Source organism: Rhinolophus hipposideros, assembly GCF_964194185.1.
Source record: "Rhinolophus hipposideros genome assembly, chromosome: 7".
NCBI lineage: Eukaryota > Metazoa > Chordata > Mammalia > Chiroptera > Rhinolophidae > Rhinolophus > Rhinolophus hipposideros.
In genome coordinates, this window is record NC_138053.1 from 20,160,726 (window position 1) to 20,187,434 (window position 26,709).

The following is a 26,709-nucleotide window of genomic DNA, read 5'->3' on the forward strand; positions in this document are numbered from 1 at the left end:
ACTATACTGATACCAAAAAATGAGTAACAAAAATATAATAAAGGTAGAAAGAATGGTAGAGATAGACATCACCACTTTGTAATAATCATCCTAAAAATGGACATAGACAAGCATTGCTAGATGCTAAAACCAAGGATTAAAGTTTGTAAGAAATAAGATAGTTACATGCTTTCAAAGTATCTTGCTCTCAGATTACTCACTAATTATAAAGATTCACTAATTATAAAGATTCACTGATATAACAGATTACTCGCTAATTATAAAGAAATTAAAAGATACTTTTAAATCAAAGAAATCTGGCAGAACTACCTTAAAAATGGGATCAGGTTAGTATAACCAAGAATGGAAAAAGCTGACATCAAATGCCTCCTTATATGACACTTTGATAAATAGTACATCTGTAATATTTCTGACAAAAATGCATAAACTGATTTGAATAAAGAAGAAACAGTAAGAAAAACTCAAATTGAGGGATATTCCACAAAACATTGGGCCTGAACTCTTTGAAACTCCAAGTTTATGGAAGACAAAGAAAAGGGAGGAATTTTTCCATATTAAAGGAGATAAAAGACACTGTGAGGACAATCAGTGAAATTTGAATGTGAACTGTATACATATAATATCAACGAGAAACTTGAAAAATTTGCTTAGTGTTTTGGTGAGAGAAGTTTTTAGGGGTAAAGGGTCATGATCTTTGCAACTTATTGTCAAATGTTTCAAACTTCCCAAAAGAATAAAAATGTGTACATTATTTTATTACTATGAATGTGCATTGATGGTATTCGTTCCATAGTAATTTTAGAATACTTTCCTTAAAAATCTATTTGGGTTTTAGTTTAATTGCAGTGAGTGTATATTATAGTTTAATTTGTGGAAAAACTGACACGTTTATGATATTGCATCATTCTTATTTTTAATTGGTCTTTTATAGTCTCCAAACATTTTTAGACTTTTTTAAAGATTGATTGATTTTGCTTTCTTAAAACTTAAACTTTGTAATGGTTTAGAATAATATATTGAAATGAAGTTGGTTTTCATATGTTCATCTTGCCAAAGTCTCCAATAAATTCTAATAGCATATCTGTGGATTTCCAGCATATCACATAGACAAATATGTGTGTTTTACATGCTATTGAGGCCAACTACTGATGACCCTATAAATGAGTGATATCCATAGTGTCCTGTCCTCAACAGCCCTTCTCAGCTTTTACAGACTCATGACTATGGCTTCTTTTAGGCAGTCAATCCATCTCATATTTTGTCTTCCTCTTTGCCTGCTGCGTTCTATTTTCTCCAGCATTACTCTCTTTTCCAAAGATCCCTGCCTTCTCATGGTGTGTCTGAAGGAGGACAGCTTCAGTTTTGTCATTTTCCCCTTCCACAGTGTTTCCAACTTAATTTGCTCTAAGACCCACTTGTACATCTTTCTGGTGGTCCAGGGTATCCGTAGAACTCCATATTTTAAACGATTCCATTTTTTCCCCTATCAGCCTTTTTCGCTGTCAGACTTTCACATCTGTGTATAATAACTGGGAAATGCAAGGGTGTGGGTGATCTTAGCCTTGGTCTCTAATGACACATCTTTTCTCTTGGTGATCTTTCCTAATTCTTCCATTGCTGCCCTTCCAAGTCACAGTCTTCTTTTCATTTCCTGGCTGCAGCCTCCATTTGAGTTGACGACTGAACCAAGTCAGCAAAATCTTGAACAATGTCAATGTTTTATTGTCTATGTTAAAGCTTTGTATTTTTATGACGTCATGATCTTTGTCTTCTTGATTTTGAAATGCAATCCTGCTTTGGCACTTTCTTCTGTCACTTTCATCAGAAGTCATTTTAAATCATTGCTACTTTCTGCCAGTAAGATGGTGTCATCTACATATCTTAAGTTATTGATATTTCTTCCACCCATTTGCACTCCTCCTTCCTCGGATTCAAGCCAAGCGTATCATTCTCTAAAGAATGTCAGGTTTTCCCTTCCTTCACTGTTTAATCTTCCTGTACTTTTGAATATTTTTTCTTAATGTATTCTAATAGTTAGGTGCTCTAGCTCAATGTTGGTTAGAAAAATAGTTGCTTATTTTCAATACCTTACTGTTTAGTTCCACATTTGCTGTAAGTTTGGGTCAGTACCTTTTATCATGGATGGATTTATGGGACACAGTTTATTCAGTAAATGCTGAGATAATTGTATTGTGTTTTAATTTTTCATCTGTTAATGTGGTGAATTGCCTTATTACATTTCTTCTAATATGAAAATATTTTTGCATGTATGGAATAAATTATTTTTGGTCTTGATGACTATGTTTATACATTCTGAAATCACACTGACAATATTCAATTTAAGACTTTTAAACTTATATTCATAAATAAAATCAGCCTATGTTGTTCAAGTCTTAAACTGTCTGGTTTATTATCAATAGTATATTAGTCTACACATTTTTGCTCTTTTTCTGTACTGTGGATCATTGTTTTTTGTAGATTCAGTAGAAACTACTTGTAAAATCATATGGATTTATTCTTTTTTTAAAGCTATTGTCATGCACAGCCTTAAAGTTTACAAAAGTTATTTGGAATAGGAATTATGTAGGAAGTGTAGATATTCTCATTTTACAGTTGAAGAAACTGAGGAGTAGAAATTAGAAGACTTTGCTTCTGGTCAGATGGCATTTACATGGAGAAGAAACTAGGAGTAGAACCACCGTCTTCTCACCAAAGCACCATCTTTCTTTTCTTTCCTTTTTTTTTTAATCTGTTGAAATACATTTGATTAAGTAGAAGCTGGGACCGTTGTGGGTGGTTTTATTCTGCTTTCAAGGTCTGATATGAGTATTCTGTCATCACCACAGCCACAAGTGACCAAAATGTCAGCAAGCATTGCCCTTTGATAGATGATCTCCAAGGAGCATAATTCTGCAAACACGTAAATGCAAAGAACATTTGGAACCTGCCGACTGTCCAGTTAATATTGGATCACCGTGCGGGGTTCCTGTCGTATTTTCTCTAGGAAAGAATACTAATGTCCTAGAAACCGGAGGGATTCACATTCTTACATCTGCTGTTTTCCAAGGTCTTAATTTGATTTTGCAGTTCTCTTGGTAGGGACCATCGTGTGGTGACTGTATTATATACAGACTTGAGAGTTTCACTCTCTCCGGCCACTTGATGAAAACTCTCTTGAGAGCACAAATGCAAATACTCTCACTTCAGCAAACAGAGTTTAATCTGTATCACTGGTGTGTGGATTCTCCATCATAGAGCAAGAGTCACTAAATCTGTCTTTTGCTATGACTCTGGGGAAGTCATCACTTGTCATCCTGCCCAGTAGAGCATGTTGCAGCACCTGCTTTATATTGCACCTTGTCACAAAGTATCCTTTCTGGTAGAACATTAAACAACCAAGTATTCTCACTTATCAAAACACTAGGGAAAGGAGATATATACTATCTCCTTTAGATATATACTAAACTGAGCCAAACTTCAGCTGTGTCCATAAGGAACAGACTATGTCCAGTGTTCCTCTTTAATAAAAGATAACTGTACGGGAAGAACTAAACCTCATAAACACAAAATTGTCTGCTTTCAAATTTTGAATGACACTTCTCATCCACTGAAACACTGAGGGAAGGTTAAGATAAATCTTAAAGTACAGTTTGACCTAAACCAGGATTTTGCTTAAGTTTTCAAGAAGTTTCAACCAGCTTTATTTTGTTTGAAATTTCTAAAAATCCTTGTAATTTATTTTTTTACTGTTTTCCATTTTCAGAAGTATACCTGGTATTTTGAAAAAAGCAAAAACATATGAAATACCTTCACTTTCATATACATTAGAACATTAAATATTTGTGATACATCTGTGAAAGGGTATTGTTATTCCTAACTTACAGATGAAGAACTCTAAGTTAGAAGAGTTTAAGTAATGTACCCAAGGTCATTACAAAGCTAGAAAAGTTTTAATTTGTAGCAGACACTGTTATGTATCTAAAATCAATTCCCTCTCCCCATTGTTTCTTTCTTGTATTAGACCTATGAATTTACTTTGTTGCCACTTTTCCCCAATGCTACCTACCATGTGCTAAGGGAAGACAATTCTATTTCTCTCAGGGGTAATTTGAATCTCCTAAACCTATCATAGGTACTCCAGTCTCTGTGCCTATTTTGTTTAGTGTTTGACATAGGTTAGTGTTACTGTTTCTGCGAAAATAAGATCTAGTCTGGACCATCTGCTCTAATGCATCTTTTGGAGGAAAAATTAATATAAGAATGGGTCTTGATTTACTATAAGACCGGGTCTTTATAATATAATATAATATAATATAATATAATATAATATAATATAATATAATATAATATAATATAATATAGTAATGTAATGTAACATAATATAACATATAACATTTATATATGTAATATACTGGTATATATATAATAAAGCGGTATATAGATAATATACCCGGTTTTATTTTACTATAATATAAGACCTGGTCTTATATTAATTTTGCTCCAAAAGACGCATTAGTGCTGATGGTCTGGCTAGATCTTATTTTTGGGGGACCACAGTATATTAAGGAAGATCTGCTAGGGAGGGATTCTGGAAAGGGTTTTTTGTTGTTGTTATTTTTCTTTTTTTCCTCTTAAAAAGAGATAAAGGAAGAGCGTTGCTCTTTTCTTCTGCTATGTATTGGGTATTTTCTCTGCATGTGATAACTGCTGTGGCAGCAATTTGGTATCTGAGGAATGAGAATAAGACCAATTTTCTGAGGACGGCAGAGCAGAAAGAGAAAGTTTCTATATCTCTGAGGGCATTGTTACGTTCTTTAATCGACCAACTCTAGATGCACTTCAGCTCAGGCCTTCTTACTTTGACGAGAAATTCATTTAACTTTGTTGAAGCTATTTGAGCTATATCCAAAGTCATCCTCACAGATACACAATCCAGGATGTCTGACTCAAAAGCCAGCAATTTTTTTCACAGGAAACACGACAACAGGTAGCCTACATGGGTCTCTGTTTTTCACTGAATAATTATAGCTGTCAATCAGAATTAACACAAGCCTTTAAAAATAGTTCACCCATGCATTACTATTGGAGCCAATCAATTAACCTAAACAGGTAAAGGAGGTTTTTTTTGAAACCTGGAGAACAGAGACCTGCCTTAAGGAAGAACAGCAAAAGTAATCTCCAGCAAATTGTTGTCCAGTATTTACAGACATTCTGTTTTTTGCTGTTTGTTTGTTTATTTGTTTGTTTAGAGAAACCCCCAAACCTGGAATATTTTTGAGGTCAGTCTGAATTTTAAATTTTGACCAGTTCATTTAAATTTATTTAATTTTAAATTCATTTAAATTTTAATTAAATTTAAATTTGACCAATTCATTTAAAAATTATGCAAGCCAAACAAAACATAGATGTAAGCTACACTGGGTCACTAGCCTTCAAAACACACAAGCCCAGCAGAACCAGGGAGATGGTTCTTTGTCACCACTCTAACCCCAGCAGAAACAGTACAAACTGGACCAAGGGCAAGCTGCATGATTCACACAGATCATTGTATCTACAGAAATTTTAAGTTTTAGTTCTGAAGGAAAACAGTGGTTTTTATAGAAAGTTTTCTTTTCTGATTTCAAAACGTCCCCAATTTTTTTTTTTTTTTTAAGATTTTGCATTGTAGAAAATGTATGCTAAGATTTTTGAAATTGATCTAATGCTAGATTGATGTGTCACTAGCTTACTCAAGTCTTTGAAGCCAAAGCTTAAGTATAAGTGATCTCAGGAAACAATTTCAGAAGTTTATGACCTTAATTTTATGTATCTTAGCCTGGAAGAATGTTAGTGGGAAAAATGTTTTTCCTTTCTTTTTCTTGCTTTCTCATTGTATTTTTCCTAATTATTAATGCAATACATGACTATTCTAGAACATTTGGAGAGTAACAAAAAATCATAAAATATAAGAATATACACTAATAAAATTGTCACCAGAGGCAACCACTACTAAGATTTTGGTATAATTTCTCCCAATGTTCTTATTTTAGTACATTTTACCTTACATATTTGTGATCATATTACATAATCATTTCTATATCGTGTTGTCTTAACATCATTGAATCTAGAGTTAGGTCTAACTTTTCAAGACTGGCTTGTGATTACTATTAGGTAACAATATATATTTTTCCCTCTCTGCCAAAAAGCCTTTAGGAGTTTTAAAATTTGTGTTTGAAATTGAAATGTTATACCAGCATATACTTTATACTCATTTTTCCTGGAATTCATGTGATTTGTGGAAACAGTTTTATTTACCATCTCATGAACATTTAAATATTCTGCTTCTGTCTCAATTGTTATGGACTCTTCTGGAAAATTTAACTCTTAGGTTAAATCTCAGTTGTTTTTCTCTCAGAATTTTTTTTGTTTTTTAATAATTTCAGGATTTTCATTTGGCATTGGAAACATTTTTTAAGGTTTTTTGTTTTTTTATTGAAAAGATTAGTAATTGAAACTTGTGATCCTCTCTCTTATAATACCTTTTTTTAGGTCCAGTTTTATTTCTTCGTTATACTTTGTATAGCATCGTGAAGATACATAACTTGGGAGAGTGTTTTCTAAAAGGCACGGTGAAAAGAGTGTCCCCAGGCCTTTTGTAGGTTCCCCACTACCACCAAGACCAGCATTTGGCTATCTTCTGCTAGGATTAACCCTGCCTGCTTACCCACTTAGTACATATTTCCACAGGCAAGTCGGAATTGTGGGTACTTCTGTGAAGCACGGGATACATGATGGTGGAAAATAACAGCCATCCTGAAAGACAGCTGCCTCTTATCTTCACTTTGCTTCTCAGTTTTAAAGCCTCCAGTTCCCTAACACTTTAGGAGGTCCTCTATGCATTTACAGGGGTTGTTTATTATTTTATCCCAATATTTCTTGGTGTTTGGTAATGGGGGATTTTTCAGGATATTTAGTCTGCTGTTTCATTATAAATAGAGGTCAATCTAATCCTTCTTTATATTGAAAGCTGACTCTATAAGAACTTACCAAGACCTAGGCATTCAAATGTATTTCAAATAGAAACACAGTAATGCAAAGTAGAAAAATGTTTTTAGAGCCCTCTTAGGTTTGTTTTCTAAAGGTTTTTCTCCTTCTTGTGCATTATATCTTTAAGGAGATAAGAATCCTTTACGAAAGTTCAAGGTTAAAGAAAATAAACTGAAAGATATTAGGCAAAATGTCTGCATAGATTTCTATTTCAAAGAATAAAAGAGCCCCTGGGAATAGATCTAAGTGCCTGAGGTTGAGCATAAAGAAGGAGGGAATAAGGCCAGAATGCTCTGACCCCAAAAGTAAAAAAATTCTGAGCGCTTCAGGTAAACAAAAGACTTGCGTCTCTTGTATCAGACTTTCAAAGTCCTTTTATGTCCCACTGGCATTCTAAACTCCACTTTGTACTTTCCTCCTATATTGGGCCCAGCTAATGAAATGTCTTGTGGTGACTAATCTGTCAACAGTACGAAAAACATCTATTTTAAATGACAGACACTTTCTATTCTTTATCATTGAACCAGCCTCTCTAGTCTCCAAACTTATTTTTTCTTTCTAATAGCCAGGGTTTGGGTTGTTTATCTACTTTTATTAGTATGTCTGCCAAAACTTAAATTGGTTAAAGCACTGATTTTTTTTTTTTTCATTTATACGGTGCATCTTGTTTGTGGATTGTGGTTAGATATTACAAACATAAATATAACTACAATTAAATTTTTTAAAAATTGGCAGTAATTTTTAAAAAATTGGCAGTAATTTCTCTCTCCTCTCCATCCTCCTTTTCCCTCCTTCCCTCCTTTTCTCCCTCTCTGTCTGCCTCTCTCTTTTATGCTCTTCCTCTCTCTCTTTTTACCTTTGGTAGGTAGTGTTTTTCCAGGAAATATGAGGAAGCAGATATAATGAGGAAATGAGGAGGATTCAGCAGAAACAAAACTGTGGACATATCTCTAACTACTGATGCCTTTGAAATTTGCCCCCAACCCAAAAACAAATGGTTATATAGAGCAACCACTATATCCCTGATTATTTTGACATTTTATTTTTAACAACGTTTGGTTTTTTCTTTGAGCAGTTTTAGGATCCCAGGCAAACCAAACAGAAAGGACATATATTTCCCAGGTAACTCCTGCTGCCACACATGCGTAGCCTCTCCCATTATCAATATCCCCTAACCGGAGGCAGGTCTGTTGCAATCATTATATCTATACTGACACATAATCATCACCCAGTCTATAATTTACTTTAGGGTTCACTTTTGGTATTGCATATTCTATGAATTTGGGTCAAATTATAATGACATGTACCCACTGTTATAATATCACATACAGTAGTTCCACGGCCCTAAAAATCTTTCTGCTTCTTTGTCTTTTCTCCCCTTCCCCTTTAGGCAGGACAGAACAGCTACGGGGGATGAAGTTGGGTATTTCTCTTCTCCCAGGTCAGATAGGCTCTGATACTTCCCCAGCAGGGTAGGCTCTGATTAAATAGTTTCTCTTGAGGGAAGATCTTGTTAAGAAAAGGATGTGCTGGCATATTTTAAAACAGTTCCTCTTTTCCTCCTGCCAGAAGCACAAAAAGATTTTTCTCTGATAGTCACCGAGAGAACCTGCTAGAGCTTCAGGATATAAAACTGACAACAGTGTGAAGGCCCCCAGTGATTCCGTTCTATTGGAAGTTTTTCTCTCAGAGTTGTGCACAGGGAGCCTCCAGCAATTTGTCAATCACAGTTTGGATTTTCCTACCTGTCCTCCCCACCTCCAACCCCACTGGTTGCAACAGAGGTTTTTGTTCTGTTAGGTTGTGATTCTCTGTGTTCACCTTTCAGTCTCTTTGGTTTTGGGGAGGGGCAGAGTGGTTTGCCCCACAACCTTATTTCTGTTAGGGATCTAAGAAGAGTTGTTGCTTTTTCATTTTGTCAGCTTTTTACTTGTTCTGATGGCGCAGTGACCACTTCTAAGCTCCTACCACGCTGGACAGGAATCGGAAGTTAACCCTGATTCTTCAACCCTCCCTGTGTCCATGCCCTTTGCCATGAAACTTTTCATTTCCTCCCTTCAAGACTGAGTATATTTCTGCTTCCCTAGATTTGAGTTTGGCCATGTGACTTGCTTTTCCATTATAATGTGTGGAAGAAACACAAACATAACATCTGTACTTAATCCTTTACTCAAACGTACATGCCAAGTATGAGCCATTTCCTTTAGAGCAGTCTAACTTAGGAAAGGAGAGCACCCCACTTTACGGGGCTTTATCACAGGGGCCAATCAAAGTTCAGTTAGGCTTAGAAGGAGTGGGTAGGCCAAAGTACAGCACATTTTGGAAATGGAATTGAGGAATTATTCTTGTGGGTTTAACAGTCATTGTGTGGGCAGTATGGAGTTTAAAATACTGTCTAAATGTTTATGCATAGGAAGCAGTCAGGGTCAGGATTAGCAGTTTAAGGTGGATTCCACTTACTACTGGGTATATATATATATATATATATATATATATATATATATATATTTACATATACATATATGTATATATATATTAATTTAGAATATGATTGTTAGTCTAACTATTGCCATGGTCTTCACCTTGGGTAGACCCTTATTTGGTAGATAACTGACATAACCCGCACTTTTCTTGTCCAAACAATTAAACTATTCTAATGGCGCTTATTTTAATAAGAAAGCATTTTTTAAATGTATGATATGTTGAGACATTTAACAAGACAGGGTCTGTAAGTGTCCAGTAAGTATATTTTGATTTGAAATCCAAGTAACATAATTAATGTCACTGAATCTCATCTAATTTTTGCTAACATGGAAATCCTGCCGAAATCAAAATCAGTTAGAAAGACATTTGTAAAAAAGGACTGAAAGACATGTATCTCATCAAATACTTTAGGAAGTATACATCTCTTAGTTTCTGGAACACATCCTGTTCTCTCATTGCCACATCTGAAGCCCTCCAACTCCACGCCCCAATGCAACCCCACCCAATGGTGAAGCTGGACTACCTCCCTTTGTCTTTTAGATCTTGGACCCCACATCACACTTGCACTATAATGTACTACTCTCAATGGACACTGGGTTCTCCTATAAATGTAGTTCAAGTTCTTTAAAGCTCCTTTATCTTCATTATTGTCCACAATCACATGCTCAAAAACACCTAAATTGAAGTTTACATTTAAGACTACATGTTGACTATTTTTAGCATCACACGAGTGTTCAGCTTTTTGGGGTCCCAGCTTATTGTGTTAAGTTTCTGTTATAAGACCACTGTCACAGCATTGAGATTGATTTTTATTCCTCTTGCCTATAAGGTTTTTAAAACAAAAGTTCAAATTGTCTAAGATCAGCAAATGCCGTCAGGTAAAAACAGCTTTAATCCTTGCTTACAACTGGTGTTCCCAGTTTCCTTTTAGTTATATCCTAGTGATTCCTTATTATCTTTTCATGTTACCTGTGCTTTTAAGAAAAAATGTTAAAGCAGCCCATGTGGTAGTTTAAATTATTTTTGGTGAGAGAAGGGTGGTGTGAATAACTCAGCCATGACCAGCAAGCAGAAATTCCCTTGCATCGTGTCTGATATCAGCAATTTTCTGAATTTACAAGGCTAGCAACATCATTTTGTATACTATTTAGGAAAACTAAACATAATCAACTTAGGACTTTGCAAAGTGACTTAAAGCTTATGAGACAGTCTTCCTATTTTAGAAAGCTTCCTGGGCTGGGAGCTCTTAGAGACATCCATTTGCAGTTATTTTGAGGATCTTGTTGTCTTAGACTTATTTGTATTTGTAATGTTATTGCTTAGGTGATAATATCAAATATTGTATTCTGTTTTTAATATAACCACAGTAGGCCCTAGATACTCAGGAAGTACTGCTGACATCTTACAGGTATGAAAATAGGATTAAATGTGGGTGATTTAAACAGATGTTTACAGCTAAGTGGAACAAACATCATCCCAGGTGGAAAAAAAAGAGAGAGAGAAAGAAAGAAAGAAAAGAAAAAAAGAAAGAAGGAAGGAGGGAGGGAGGGAGGGAGGGAGGGAGGGAGGGAGGGAGGGAGAGAGGGAGAAAGAGAGAGAGAGAGAGAGAGAGAGAGAGAGAGAGAGAGAGAGAGAGAGAGAGAGAGAAAGAAAGAAAGAAAGAAAGAAAGAAAGAAAGAAAGAAAGAAAGAAAGAAAGAAAGAAAGAAAGAAAGAAAGAAAGAAAGAAAGAAAGAAAGGAAGGAAGAAAGAAAGCAGTATTATAGTGCAGGAGGATCACAGTATAACCTGGAATTGACAGCCTCACTCCTCATTCACTCAGTACCACAGATTTCACACAGGAAAAAGACTGTGCGGCTTCCTGATTTGAAGTAAAATTTAGAATCAAGAGTTTAGAGTGGCACAATTTGAGAGAATTTACCAGAATTTGGTATCACGATGGAAAGACACTGGAGGAAAAAAAATTGTAAGTTTGGCTTAGAGTGTGGCTTCTGAGGAGCAGTGCCTAGTGGGTGTGGTTCTGACATCTTCAGCAGCCCAGTCAAATATTCAGACATTCAGAGGTGAGAGAGAAGAGTAAGCTTGTGTCAATCATGGTTCACAGGGGGCATATTTATCAAGAACATACCACAGGCCAGGTACCATACTAGGTGCTAGGGGTGTAGTAGTGAGTGAAACACATTTCCTTCCATCGTACTTTTCCTGTCCAACCTGGAAGATGATAGACAATAATGCTAGTGAAATAATTAAGGGTGAAGACGCTGCAAAGAAAACATGTATTTCCTGGCATAAATTTGGAGGGTTAACTAAGTTGTCAAACTACTTTTATTCTATAAAAAATTATGTCACAAAAAGAGAGAAGACACTAATTAACAAAATCAGAAATGAAAAAGGGGAAGTTATCACGGACACCACAGAAATACAAAGGATCATCCAAGAATACTATGAAGGACTATATGCCACCAAATTTAATAACTTAGAAGAAATGGACAAGTTCTTAGAAACATATAGCCTTCCAAGGCTGAATCATGAAGAACTGGAAAATCTTAACAGGCCGATCACCAGTAACGAAATTGAATCAGTCATCAAAAACCTTTCCAAAATCAAAAGTCCTGGACCAGATGGCTTCACCAGTGAATTCTACCAAACCTTCAAAGAGAATCTAATACCAATCCTGCTCAAACTCTTCCAAAAAATTGAAGAAGAGTCAGTACTCCCTAACTCATTTTATGAGGCCAACATTACCCTGATACCAAAACCTAGTAAGGACAACACAAAAAAAGAAAACTACAGACCTATATCTCTGATGAATACAGATGCTAAAATCCTAAACAAAATTCTAGCAAATCGAATACAACAATACATTAAAAAGATTATTCATCACGACCAAGTGGGGTTCATCCCCGGGGCACAAGGATGGTTCAACATTCGCAAATCCATCAATGTGATACATCACATAAACAAAATAAAGGACAAAAATCATATGATTCTATCAATTGATGCAGAAAAAGCATTTGATAAGATACAACATCCATTTATGATTAAAACACTTACTAAAATTGGTATAGAAGGAAAATACCTCAACATAATAAAGGCCATATACGACAAACCCTCAGCTAATCTCATAATTAATGGTGAAAAGCTGAAGCCCTTTGCTCTACGTTCAGGAACACGACAAGGTTGTCCCCTATCACCTCTGCTTTTCAACATAGTATTGGAAGTCCTCGCCAGAGCTATCAGGCAAGAGAAAGAAATAAAAGGCATCCAAATTGGGAATGAAGAAGTTAAATTGTTACTCTTTGCAGATGACATGATGCTATATATAGAAAACCCTAAAGACTCCACCAAAAAGCTATTAGAAACAATCAATGAATACAGTAAAGTTGCTGGCTACAAAATCAACGTACAAAAGTCCATTGCTTTCCTATATACCAACAATGAAATCTCAGAAAAAGAGATAGAAAAAACAATCCCTTTTGCAATTGCAGCAAAAAGAATAAAATACCTAGGAATAAACTTAACCAAGGATGTGAAGGATTTATATGCTGAAAACTATAAGACATTTTTCAAAGAAATTGAAGAAGACACAAAGAAATGGAAAGACATTCCGTGCTCATGGATTGGAAGAATCAACATAGTTAAAATGGCCATATTACCCAAAGCCATATACAGATTTAATGCAATCCCCATTAAAATCCCAATGGCATTTTTTAAAGAAATAGAACAACAAATCATCAGATTTGTTTGGAACCACAAAAGACCCCGAATAGCCAAAGCAATATTTAAAAAAAAGAACAATACTGGAGTTATCACACTCCCTGATTTTTCCTTGTACTACAGGGCTACAATAATCAAAACAACTTGGTATTGGCGGAAAAACAGACACATAGACCAATGGAATAGAATTGAGAACCCAGAAATAAAACCACATAAATATGAACAGATAATTTTTGACAAAGAAGCTAAAAACATACAATGGAGGAAAGACAGCCTCTTCAATAAATGGTGCTGGCAGAATTGGATAGTTACGTGCAAAAGAATGAAACTGGACTGCTATCTGTCACCATGTACCAAAATTAATTCAAAATGGATCAAAGACTTAAGCATAAGACCTGACACAACAAACTGCATTGAAGAAAACATAGGTACTAAACTTATGGACCTTGGGTTCAAAGAGCATTTTATGAATTTGACTCCAAAGGCAATGGAAGTAAAAACTAAAATAAACGAATGGGATTATATGAAACTGAAAAGCTTCTGCACAGCAAAAGAAACTATTGACAAAATAATGAGGCAACCAACTGAATGGGAGAAGATTTTTGCAAACAGTGCCTCTGATAAGGGGCTAATATCCAAAACATACAAGGAACTCACGAAACTCAACAACAACAAAACAAACAACCCAATTGAAAAATGGACAGAGGACCTGAAGAGACATTTCTCCAAAGAGGATATACAAATGGCAAATAGACATATGAAAAAATGCTCAACATCGCTAATCATCAGAGAAATGCAAATGAAAACCACAATGAGATATCACTTCACCCCAATCAGAATGGCTTTCATCAATAAGACAAATAGTAACAAGTGTTGGAGAGGCTGTGGAGAAAAAGGAACTCTCATACACTGTTGGTGGGAATGCAGACTGGTGCAGCCGCTATGGAAGGCAGTGTGGAGGTTCCTCAAGAAATTACAAATAGAATTACCATATGACCCAGCAATCGCTCTCCTGGGTATCTACCCCAAAAATATAAAAGCATTTCTCTATAGAGACACGTGTACGCCAATGTTCATTGCAGCTTTGTTTACGGTGGCCAAGACATGGAAACAACCAAAATGTCCTTCGATAGATGAATGGATAAAGAAGTTGTGGTACATATACACAATGGAATACTATTCGGCGTTAAGGAAAGACGATATAGGAGCATTTGTGACAACATGGATGGATCTTGAGAGAATAATGCTAAGTGAAATAAGTCAGACAGAAAAAGCAGAGAACCCTATGATTTCACTGATATGTGGTATATAACCCAAAAAGAACAAGACAAACAAATGAGAAGGAAAAACTCATAGACACAGACAATAATTTAGTGGTTACCAGAGGGTAAGGGGGTGGGGGGTGGGTGATGAGGGTAAGGGGGATCAAATATATGGTGATGGAAGGAGAACTGACTCTGGGTGGTGAACACACAATGGGATTTATAGACGATGTAATACAGAATTGTACACCTGAAATCTATGTAAATTTACTAACAATTGTCACCCCAATAAATTTAATTAAAAAAAATTATGTCACTATAACTCTTTTTATCTTTGGCTTGCATGGATTCAATATGGGATTTCAATGGGAAGTGTCCCGTTCCTGATCTTTACCTGATGTAAATCTACATTAACAAGGTCTACATAACTTTTAGAAGGCAGCATGGCATCTACCTTTGACTAACGTGTCACTGAAATGTACTTGATCTCTTTTCCAGCAGCACAATATAAATGAAAGCAGAGCAAACTTTCATTAAGTCTACCTGGAAAATTCACCGTCCAATTTAGGAAAGTAGTGCTTGATTTTTACTAATGTGTCCAATCAAATTACATACTCTACCCCAGCACTACCTCATTTAGGCTCGTTAGAATGTTTCTGTTCGAATACATTTGTACTATCTGTGGTATGCATTTCATGCCACGATGTATTGTGGAAAGAAATGAAAATGGATGAGTGCAATCATAGACTTCTTTTTTTGTCAAATTAGCTGAATTTCAAAGTAGTTCTATGATACTATGATGATCTAGTGCCTTTTGTTAGCTGATAGGAATGGATCCAGAAGTTTCTAGGTATGAAGAGATTCTTTTCTAAGTACCAGTGATTTTGTTATCAGCAGCTGGTGACTGAACTGTAGAAAGTGCAGAGATAAAAATTATCTATGATCTTGCTGCTATGAGAATGTACAACGTATTTTTTAAACTCAGGAGAACTATGGGCATTAGTAGGTGATAGTGTTGGTGGAAAATATGGATCCATCCTCTAAAAAGCTACACACTCTGTCCCTAGATTCACTTCCTGCAAATGTTTCTTATTTTCGGACAGACAGTAAGTGATATTCAGGAAATTCACAGTACTCAATTTTCCTACATGTCTGTTTCCTATGGATGACTCTGTTTTCTTGTTGATGACTTTTATACACACACACACACACACACACACACACACATATCATAATATATAGGCCTAGACGATACACACAAGCATACGTGCATATTAAAAATAAAGTTTTCAGCAGGGTCTGCCATTCAGAAGACACACGTAGGTGGATGTAAGGCTATGACTGTTTATTCTTGTGTATATTTCAGTGACAGAATGGGGTGGGGGGGTATCCGCTTTAGTTTCTTCTAAAAGCCCATAGAATTTCTAGCAAAATTTAAGAATTTCAAAAACATCAATAATGATTTAGAGAAGGAATGTTAAAAATAAATTAAGAGAAAAGTACTTTCTCGCCAGTTGTACCTAAGATCTATATGTCGTAAGTCAGTGATAACTCTCCTTTACTCCCTCTGCACCCTCAGAACATGACAATAACATGTCCTTCTGACTTTCTGTGTAGGGATGCTTTTGAGTTTGAAAATTGAAAACAATTTCACTTTATGTGTTAGGCGAAGGCATTAAACTTAAGGCAGAAAGCTAAAAGTTGGCTAAATTTCAAGAAGGGTATGCAAAATCTTGGTGGAAACCAATGCCTCTGCACCACCCTGTCTTCTGGACCTCATCGAGCACAATTACTAATCAAAGAAGCCAGCAGGGCCTACCCCAGAGGCACCTCGCACACTTGTTCGATTTCTTGTCAAATAACCAAAGAGGGACGTTATATCATCTTTCACTGAGGGATATTGCATTTGATTGCAATATATATCAAGGGTGGGTATTTAAAAATCATAATATACATAACCTTAGCAATTAACACTGAGCAAGATATAAAATATGTAAGTACTGTCATATGTTAGTAGCATATAACAGTCCACATAAATAAAAGTTTTAGAGTATATTTGGCAATGTTCATTAGAAATTTAAATAATCTTACTTAAAAAGAATCCTGCTTGGGCTATTTTGAAATTCAGACATCTAAGTTAATAGGCATTCTTCATACAAAAAGCAGGGCTTTGGAAGTATTAATTCTCAGAGTTGTAGGATAACATATGTATAATATACTTAGCTGTAACATGTTTAGCAGCCAGGATGGAATGGCACATCACAGAATGATATGCACAGTATAAACATACACAGATCATTGATGGTATACAAAGACCACATAGATCTTCTTATTGGGTAAAAATGTCTTCCAAAGAGGTCTCTGACTTGATTGTCATTTTCCCATCGATCACCTTGCATGCCTACAAATGCTATTATAATACCCTATAGAACAAAAACCAATATCATCGAGGAAATCAACAACTAATTTAAGATGAAATCATGAATCTAGGGCCAGAAACTAGTCTCCCAAATGTTTACTCAAACCTCAGATTACTAAAATGCCCTCACTGTGTCTCGGTAAGTCCTCCAGCTAATATGCACCATCTCTGCTGACGTTCTTTAGTTTAGACCATCTCAGTAATTTCATTCTGTAGCCCTGACCAAGTACAAGATAGAGAACACAGCACACACACACTCTACTTGCTTTTTCAGATACATTTATTCTCACCTGATATGACCAAAAATTATAATCTCCTTTGAATGGCTTTATAATGTTTTAATTATTCTGAAGTTATTTATTGAGGATTCCATTATACAAATTCCCAGAACATTCTAATGCATAACATGTAGGGCAGTGCTAAGACTCAGATTCAATTACATTTTACCACTCAGGTCTCAGTTTACACGTGTAGAAATAACTGTTCTGATCATTAAAGTCATCTTTGAGATTTAAATATGAAAAGTATTCAAAAGTGTTTAGACACTATAAACTGTTGAATGGATATGACCCTTACCATAGTAACTCTAGCCTTGATCAGTGAAACTGGCACTGCCACACAAGTGAGGTGTTTTCTTTAGTTTCTGAGACACATGCTCAAAGTGTTTTCTAAGTGAACACATTTCTCAGGTCTTCGCTCCAGATTAAGTTGCTCCAGCTGCTGCCCTTGTATTTGCCACTGATTTATGCAGATCCCTTCCCTTCTATTTAAATATTAGGAATTCTCCTATTTTAATGGCCTATGCCAACTGCTACAGAAAGCCTTTTATAACCCCTCCAGCGGGATGGCACAAATTGCTTCAATGTGTCTATGTTGAGCATCTACATTGAGCCTAACTAACCCTGTAGCAATGCTGCATCGTCTTTTTCTGACTTTCCTCTGTATGTTTTCCATGCTTTCTTTAGGAAACATGTCCTGTTCTACCTCAAATTATCTATGAAAGCACATGTCTCATCTCTTACCATAGTGTACAAGCTCCTGAAAGCCAGACTCTGCTTGATTTATGTTTATGTTTGCTGCAACGTCTGTTATAATACTTCACAATGAATGCTTAAAAAGAGGCTCCCAAATGTGTCTAGATGAATGAAAGAATAAATGTGATTCTTTAGCTTCATTTTCCCTCATATTTGTGCCTCTAAGCATTACTCTGTTTGTCTTTATTCATTTTCCAACATACTCTGGTAATGCTCTTAAAAATGTAGATTAGCCTTATGCGATACAAGCTATCTCTTTAGTATGGTAATTTTTATAATTAAAAGAAGTTTTTCTTCTACCTTTCTGACAGTTTCCTTTTTTCAGGCTTTTCGTTTTTAGCCTGATCTTTAAATGTCACTGTTTCTTAGGATTCTCCCTTCGGAATTATTTTCTTTCTACACAATTCTCTCTGAGAGGTTTCACCCATTCCCATCTTCAATTACATTTATTTAAGAACAGATATCAAACCTTTAACTCAAATCCAGATTCTTCTCCTAAATCTCATATCTGTTTATCCAGTGACTTACAGACCAGGATCACTTGGATGACCAAGGAACATCCTACTCCAAATTCTACATTTAAACTCATCAGCTGCTCTTCCTTTTAAAAATCTACTCTGCCGGTGAATGGCACAATGTACCCATCAATCAGACCCAAGACAGACCCCTGGGCACAGTTCCTAACTCTGTCTTCTCCCTTTCATACTAATATACATACACAGAGGGTGCTAAAAAAATGTATACACATTTTGAGAAAGGAAAAAACTGTATTAAAATTATGCTGATGGTAACCACTTTGAGCATCTCTTGTAATTGCAGAAGTCAAACGTGACTTGTATTCATCTTTTGTTATCAATATATATTGAGTATTACAATTTTAATAGTTTTTCCTTTCTTAAAATGCATACACATTTTGGGGGGCACTCTGTGTGTGTGTGTGTGTGTGTGTGTGTACACACACAAAGTGTTTCCCCGAAAATAAGACCTAGCTGGACCATCAGCTCTAATGAGTCTTTTGAAGCAAAAATTAATATAAGACCCAGTATTATCTTATCTTGTCTTGTCTTATCCTATCTTATCTTATCTTATCTTATCTTATCTTATCTTATCTTATCTTATCTTATCCTATACTATAACCGGTGTTATGTTATACAAGACCTGGTCTTATATTATAGTAAAATAAGGCTGGGTTTTATATAATTAGTATATTAACTTTTGCTCCAAAAGACGCATTATAACTGATGGTCTGGCTAGGTCTTATTTTTGGGGAAACACAGTGTGTGTATATGTGTGTATCCCTCACTCTCCTCTCAAGGACACTACTATTTACAGCAATTATCATCTTCAAATACTTCATTAATGTCTGCTAACTACAGTACTGTCTTCTTCTATCATAGGCCCTAATCTCCTATCTCTTCACCACATTAGAGCCAAGGGAATTTTTCTGAAAATCACACCTGCTTATGAAGTTTAAAAGCCTACCACAGGGTCCCCACTGTGCTTAAAATAGAGTCCAAAGGCTTTTGTATGGCTTACAAGGTCCTATGTGATCTACCATCTATTTACATTTCATCTTCCTTGTTCACCAGCTTCCCCCAGCTGTGCTCACAACTTCTCTTTGTTCCTGAAACACATTTTGCTCTCTCCTTTCCACATAAGCCTCCCCCACGCTTTACCCCCACCCAGCTAAAAGCCAGTGTTGGAGTATCTCCTTATCTTTGGGATCTTAACCCCCACATCACTCTCATGCACTCAGGATGGGCACTGGGAGCTCCCATGAAGATGCTCCCATAAAGAAGCTCAAGTTCTTTCAGCGACTTCCTGTTCATTATTGCCCACATTCACATGCTCTTCTCTTAATCTTATCTCTGACTTTTATATTGACGTTGTAATTTTGTTCTTGAAACACTAATTGGCACTGCATGGTAGTAGTACTTCATTATATCTGGAGATACATTTGTATAGTTGTTTGTTCACTCATTTTTTAAAGCAATTTAAAAACATGGATTCTTTATGAATTGGCTCACACAGACTATTTAATGATGAGTTATGGTTAGCATTAAATACATTGCATTAATATACATAATGCATTAATACATTACATAGCATTAAATACATTGGTTTACAATTTTAGAAATTCAGCACTTTAACATTTTACAAAAAGCATTTTTAAAATTATGAGAGCTATACCAAATGAAGAAATGAACTTGCATTTCTGCCAGAGAGTTTTCTTAGACATCGATAATAAATTTTAATTGTAGGATAATCATGACCTTTAAAATTAACTTTTTCTAGGATTTAGAATTTCCATCCAGGGATTTTAAAATACGTTTCGTCTTAAAGACTGAAGGAACCCCAGTTTGTTTCCTTAGGACAAATTAATGATATTTTCTACCTCTCAGCGTTCATAGCATGATCATAGGCAGCTATGTATAGTTTCAGAAGTATTTACACATTGTTCATAGCTAAACAAATGACTTAAAAAGAAAATTTGCACATGTTGCCATTTTCCTCTTTTGTTAGTTTAGAGCACCATTTCTCTATTGTCTTCAATAATGCAGATTTTTTTTCTTGCTAAAGAAAAATGAGAAAGGTGATTCACACTGAGTTAGACTAGGCATTTCCAATTGACAGCTCTAACCTTGTAACTAAATTCATCAGAGGTATCTTGTTACAGTTATAGTGCTGAATGTTTTCATTCCCTTTTTTGTAAAAGAGGTCAGCGTGTCCAATTGGCAGTATCTTGGGACCCAGAAGAGACTTATAATGTTATTCTCCATCTAGTAAGATGTATTAGGACTGTTTATTGAAACACGGATCAGGGTTTTGACCTTTTTTGTCTTTTTAGTAAACTTTATTGGGAGAGAGAGTAGGAAAATGCCTACCAAACCAAAACTAACTAGAACACAACAGTCAGGCTTACACATTTTGTGTGCTATATATCCTCATATATGTGGAACTGAAAATATTTAGTAAAATTAATGAATAGCAAGATATTTTCACCTTCATTCAGTAAGTCATTACTATGTAAAGATATGTAAATAATACATAAGTTTTGGGAAAAAATGCCATTTAATTATGGAATTGAATTAAATGGTATATGGTATGCCAACATGACTAAAGACTTGTATTGACAGATGCCTTTTATTTTAGACACAAGAAAGGTATATGATTTCTACAGTAGCAAAAGAATTTTTTAAAAAGCTCCCTTTGAAGAATGTAAGTCAATCACAGCACCATGAAGAAAGTTTTCAGGTTTCTTTGTTACGTACACATTGAAACATTCAAAGTCAAAATGCTATTTTAAACTCATGAGGAAAACCAGGACAAAAAAAAAAAAAAATACTGTTTAGAATCTCTACAAAAAAGGATTCAGGAGGATCAAGATCACAAAAATAACTGAAGGCGGCACTGCTAAGATAAGAAAACCAGCATAATGCCCTGCAAAGCAGCAATGCCCTTGAAAATAGAACAGCTTGGATTAGCTGTAACTACTACATGGTGAATAAGATAGAAACCCTAAAAACGATCTACATTCTTTTATAGGAGTGCTGGTTTTAAGTGAGTGTTACCAACATATGAGGCCAGAAATTCATTTCATGACAAGGAATAGGAATATGCTTCCCAGAAAAAAATCATCTATTAAAAAAAAAAATAGAATGATTGAGAAAGAGAAATTAGGAAAAAATAAATTTCTAGAACTTACCCTAAAATGAGCTTGTTATACCTGGTCTACTCTGATAACCCTTGCAAAATTTCAGCTTGTTAAGATAAAAGAAAGCTATCATAAACCTTACATTTTCTTCAACTTTTATCTTCACCTTTATTAAAAAAAAATTTCGGGCCGGCCCGGTGGCTCAGGCGGTTGGAGCTCCGTGCTCCTAACTCAGATGGCTGCCGGTTCGATTCCCACATGGGCCAGTGGGTTCTCAACCACAAGGTTGCCAGTTCAACTCCTTGATTCCCGCAAGGGATGGTGGGCTCCGCCCCCTGCAACTAAAATTGGACACGGCACCTTGAGCTGAGCTGCCACTGAGCTCCCAAATGGCTCAGTTAGTTGAAGTGTGTCCTCTCAACCACAAGGTTGCCAGTTCGACTCCCACAAGGGATGATGGGCTGAGTCCCCTGCAACTAGCAAATAGCAATGGAAACTGGACCAGGAGCTGAGCTGCGCCCTCCACAACTAAGACTGAATGGACAACAACTTGACTTGGAAAAAAGTCCTGGAAGTACACACTGTTCCCCAGTGAAGTCCTGTTTCCCTTCCCCAATCAAATCTTAAAAAAAAAAAAAAAAACAACAAAAAACTTTCAGTCTTTCTTTTGTGTCTTATATTTCTCAATTAAGTTTTCAATTCTGTCCATTAGTTGATATCACCCGATAGACTGTAATGTTTTCTTACAGTAAAGAAGGTTAATAGCAAAATTATTAAATGTATCATGTTCCCTACAAAATTCTAAGCACTCCACAGGCAGTTTCAGTCCAGAAATCCCTATGTTAAACAAGATGCTGCAAATGACATTGCTGGCTTGGGATTTGTGGTTTCTCCCATTTTTGTGAGACCCATTCTAATTGCACATGTTTTGAAACTTGTTCAGGAGTACAATTTAGCTTGCGAGTGAATCTAGAGTTCAGGAGAAATTATTTTGGTCTATTTCTCATTAAGTATACAGGAGTTCCTTCCTATGACCCTATAAATTGTACTTTATATTGTGGAGAATGGCTCAGGGAAGAGAAATATCTGAAATTATTGATAATGCAAATTATTAACAAGTAAAGAGGCCAGAGAAGCAATGATTTCTAGCTAGAAACTTTGCTTTTGTATTTTCAAGATAATTAACTGAAGAACTTGCAAAAATGTTTCAGCATTTATATTTCATTGAATTTATGGAAGGTAAAATGAACTGTAAGTGGTATCTGAAAATTTTGTGAAACTTGGAAGTTCTCATCATTAAGTTTATTGCCCCTCAAGCCATCTTCTATTTACTCCCAGATGAGCTATGTCAATCTCTTCTTTTTACTTTTGTTGCCATTGTTTTGCTCTTCCAGTATCCTTTAATTTTTCAAATTCTATCCATCTTCACATGTCAGGCTTAATGTCCTTGGCTCCAGGAAAGTGACATCCATGACAAAGGATCTCTCCATTTTAATTTTTTTTTTTTAAATTGAGAACCTCATTCTCTAAATGATTAAAAAACATTTACCAGGAATGTGTGTGGGTCTGCACATGTGATCCTGCATTGATTTCTACTTTCTTTTTTTCTCTTACTAGATCATAGGTTCTTCAAGGGCAGTGCCCATATTGTATTTTTCTCTACTACCTAGCTAGACTGTGATATTGCTGGTAATCTCTAAATATTTTTAACTATTAGATTTATGAATCAAATAGAACTTGGATCATCCATCTCAATGAATTCTACTTCAATGAGTTAGGATGAATCACAGCAGGGTTGAGCAACTTTTAGTTTAAATTCAACATGATTTTAGTATTCAACAGGAGCTTTGCCTTGACCTTTCCTTGCAATTGCCTGGTGACATACTCAGTGATTACAAGGTTCACTCCGAGGCATTCTACATCTGTGTCCTGTAAATCATGAATCTTCAGACTGAAAAACTGAAAAGCTAAAGTTTGCCAATCTGTTAAACAACAAACAAACAAACAAACAAACAAAAAAAAAACAAGTACAATGACTAAGTGATTCTGTCCAAAATCATAGTGTGTGTGTGTGTGTGTGTGGGGGGGGTGATGGTTAATTGTATGTGTCAGTGTGGCTGGACCATAGTGCGAAGATATTTGGTCCAACATTATTAGTCTGAATGTTTCTGTGAGGGTGTTTTTGGATGAGATTAATGTTTAAGTCAGTGGAATTTGAGTGAAATTTTTGATGCATGTCAATATTGCAAAATGGTTATCACAATAAAGTTAGTTAGCAAATCCTTTGCCTCACATAATTACTATTTTGTTGTTTTTATGGTGAGAACATTAAAGCTCTACTTTCATAGAAGCTTTCAAGTATATAATCTGGTACTGTTAACTCTAGTCACCATGAGGCACAGTCCCTAGAAATTATTCATTTTATAACTGAAAGTTTATACTCTTTGACCAACATCTCTTCATTTCCCCACCTCAGCCCTTGACAAACAAGTTTCTATTCTTTGTTTCTATGAGTTGGATGTTTCTAGATTCCACATGTAAATGAGATCATGCAGTATTTTTCATTCTCTGTTTTACCTATTTTACTTAGCCTAATGCCCTTAAAGTCTACCCATGTTTTCGCAAATGCCAGGATTTCCTTCTTTCTCATGGCTAAATAATATTAGGTTGGTGCACAAGAAATTGCAGTTTAAGTAATTGTGGTTTTTGCAATTTTAAACCTTTTAAACCACAATTTCTTTTGCACCAACCTAATATTTCATTGTATATAGATCTATATCTATAGATATACTATACTTTCCTTATCCATTCATCTGTTGATGGGTAATTAGGTTGTTTTCATGTCTTAGCTGTTGAATAATGCTGCAATGAACATGGGAGTACAGATATCTTTTGAAGATACAGATTTCATCTCCTGGATCATATGGTAGTTCTATTTTTAATATTTTGAGAAATCCCCATATTGTTTTCTACAGTGGTTGTACCAACTTACATTCCCACTGATAGTTTACCAGGGTTCCCTTTAATTCACAGGCTCTCCAGCATTTCTTTTTATTTTTATAATAGCCATTCTAACAGGTGTGAGGTTATATCTCACTGTGGTTTTCTTTTACATTTCCCCAATTATTAATGATATTAAACAACTTTTCATATCCTTGTTGGTTATATGTATGTCTTCTATGGAAAAATGTGTATTCAAGTCTTCTGTTCATTGTTAATCAGATTGTTTTTTTTACTATTGACATATAAGTTATTTATGTATTTTGAATATTAACCTCTTATCAGATATATGATTCGGCAAATATTTACTCCCATTCCACAGGCTGTCTTTTCATTTTGTTGATTGCTTTCTGCTGTGCAGAAGCTTTTTAGTTTAATATAGTCCCACTTGTTGATTTTTGCCTTTGTTGTTTATGCCTTTGATGTCATATCCAAAAATTAATTGCCAAGACCAATGTCAAGGAGATTTTTCCCTGTGTTTTCTTCTAGGAGTTTTATTATTTCAGGTTTTATATTTAATGTTCAACTCATTTTAAATTAATTTTTGTAAGTGGTATACAATAGGGGTCCAATTTTATTTTTTTTTTTGCATATAGATATCCAGTTCTCCAATACCTTTTAGTGAAGAGATTATCCTTTCCTCACTGAATAATCTTGGCTCCTTTTTCAAATATTAGTTGACACTGTAGCATGGGTTTATTTCTGTGTTCTTTATTCTGTTCAATTGGTCTGTGTCTGTTTTCATGCTAGTAACATAATGTTTTGATTACTATAATTATAGTATAATTTAACATCAGGAATTGTGATCCCTCCAGCTTTGTTCTTTCTCAAGATTTCTTTCGCTATTTGAGGTCTTTTAAGATTTTAGACAAATTTTAGGATTGTTTGTTCTATTTCTGTGAAAAATACCACAGAAATTTGGATAGAGATTGCATTGACTCTATAGATAGCTTCGGATAGTATCAGAATTTTTTAACAATATAAACTTTTCCATGAACACAGGACATCTTTCCAATTTTTTTCTGTCTTTTTAAAATTTTTTCACCAATTTTGTAGTTTTTGGTATGTAGATCCATTAAAAGTTTCTATCAGAAAAGGATGTTAAATTTTGTTGAATGATTTTTCTGCCTTTATTGAGACAATTGTGGTTTTTATCTTTCATTCTGTTAATGTGGTGGATCACATTTATTGATTTACATACATTGAATTATTCTTACATCCCAGGGATAAATTCCACTTGATCATGATGTACGATCATTTTAATGTGCTGATGAATTCAGTTTTCTAGTATTTCACTGAAAAAATTTACATTTACATTCATCATGAATATTGGCCTATATTTTTCTCTTCTTGTAGTGTCCTTATCTAGCTGTGGTATCAGTATAATGCTGGCCTTGTAAAATGAGTTTGGGTGGGTTGACTCCTTCTTACTTTTTGGTAGTGTTTGAAAAGGATTGAAGTTAATTACTCTTTAGATATTTGGTAGAATTCACCCATGATGTCATCTAGCCCTGGAATTTGCATTTGTGGGAGGTTTGTGATTACTGATTCAATCTCCTTACTCATTATCATGCTGTTTTGATTTCTAAGATGTCCAGTTGGTTCACATAATATTCAAATAGTATCTTGTGATTCTTGTGATTGAAATTATGTTATATAAGACTCTGTCTTTAAGATTGAAGAGACAGATATCCCTGCTGGCTTTGAAGAAGTAAGCTGCCATGCTATGAGAGGACGGCATAGCCAGGGCCTGGGAATAGCCAATAGCCAGCAAGAAAATGGGAACCTTGGTCTTACAACCACAAAGGACTTACTTTTGCCAACACCTGAATGAACTCTGAAGGGACCTTGAACTTAAATTGAGAACACAGCCTAACTGACACCTTGATTTCACCCTATGAGACTCTGAGCAGAAAATCCAGCTGCACTGAGCCTAAAACGTGGACCCATGGAAACTGTAAAATAATAAATGGATAGTCTTGTAACTTGCTAAGCTTGTAGTGATTCGTTATAGAGCAATAAAAAATTAATATATTATGTAAGAACTATTGCTAGCATTTGCTCTTTGGAGCACTGATTTCAAGCTTAAGTTATCAGGAACAGAAAGAATAAT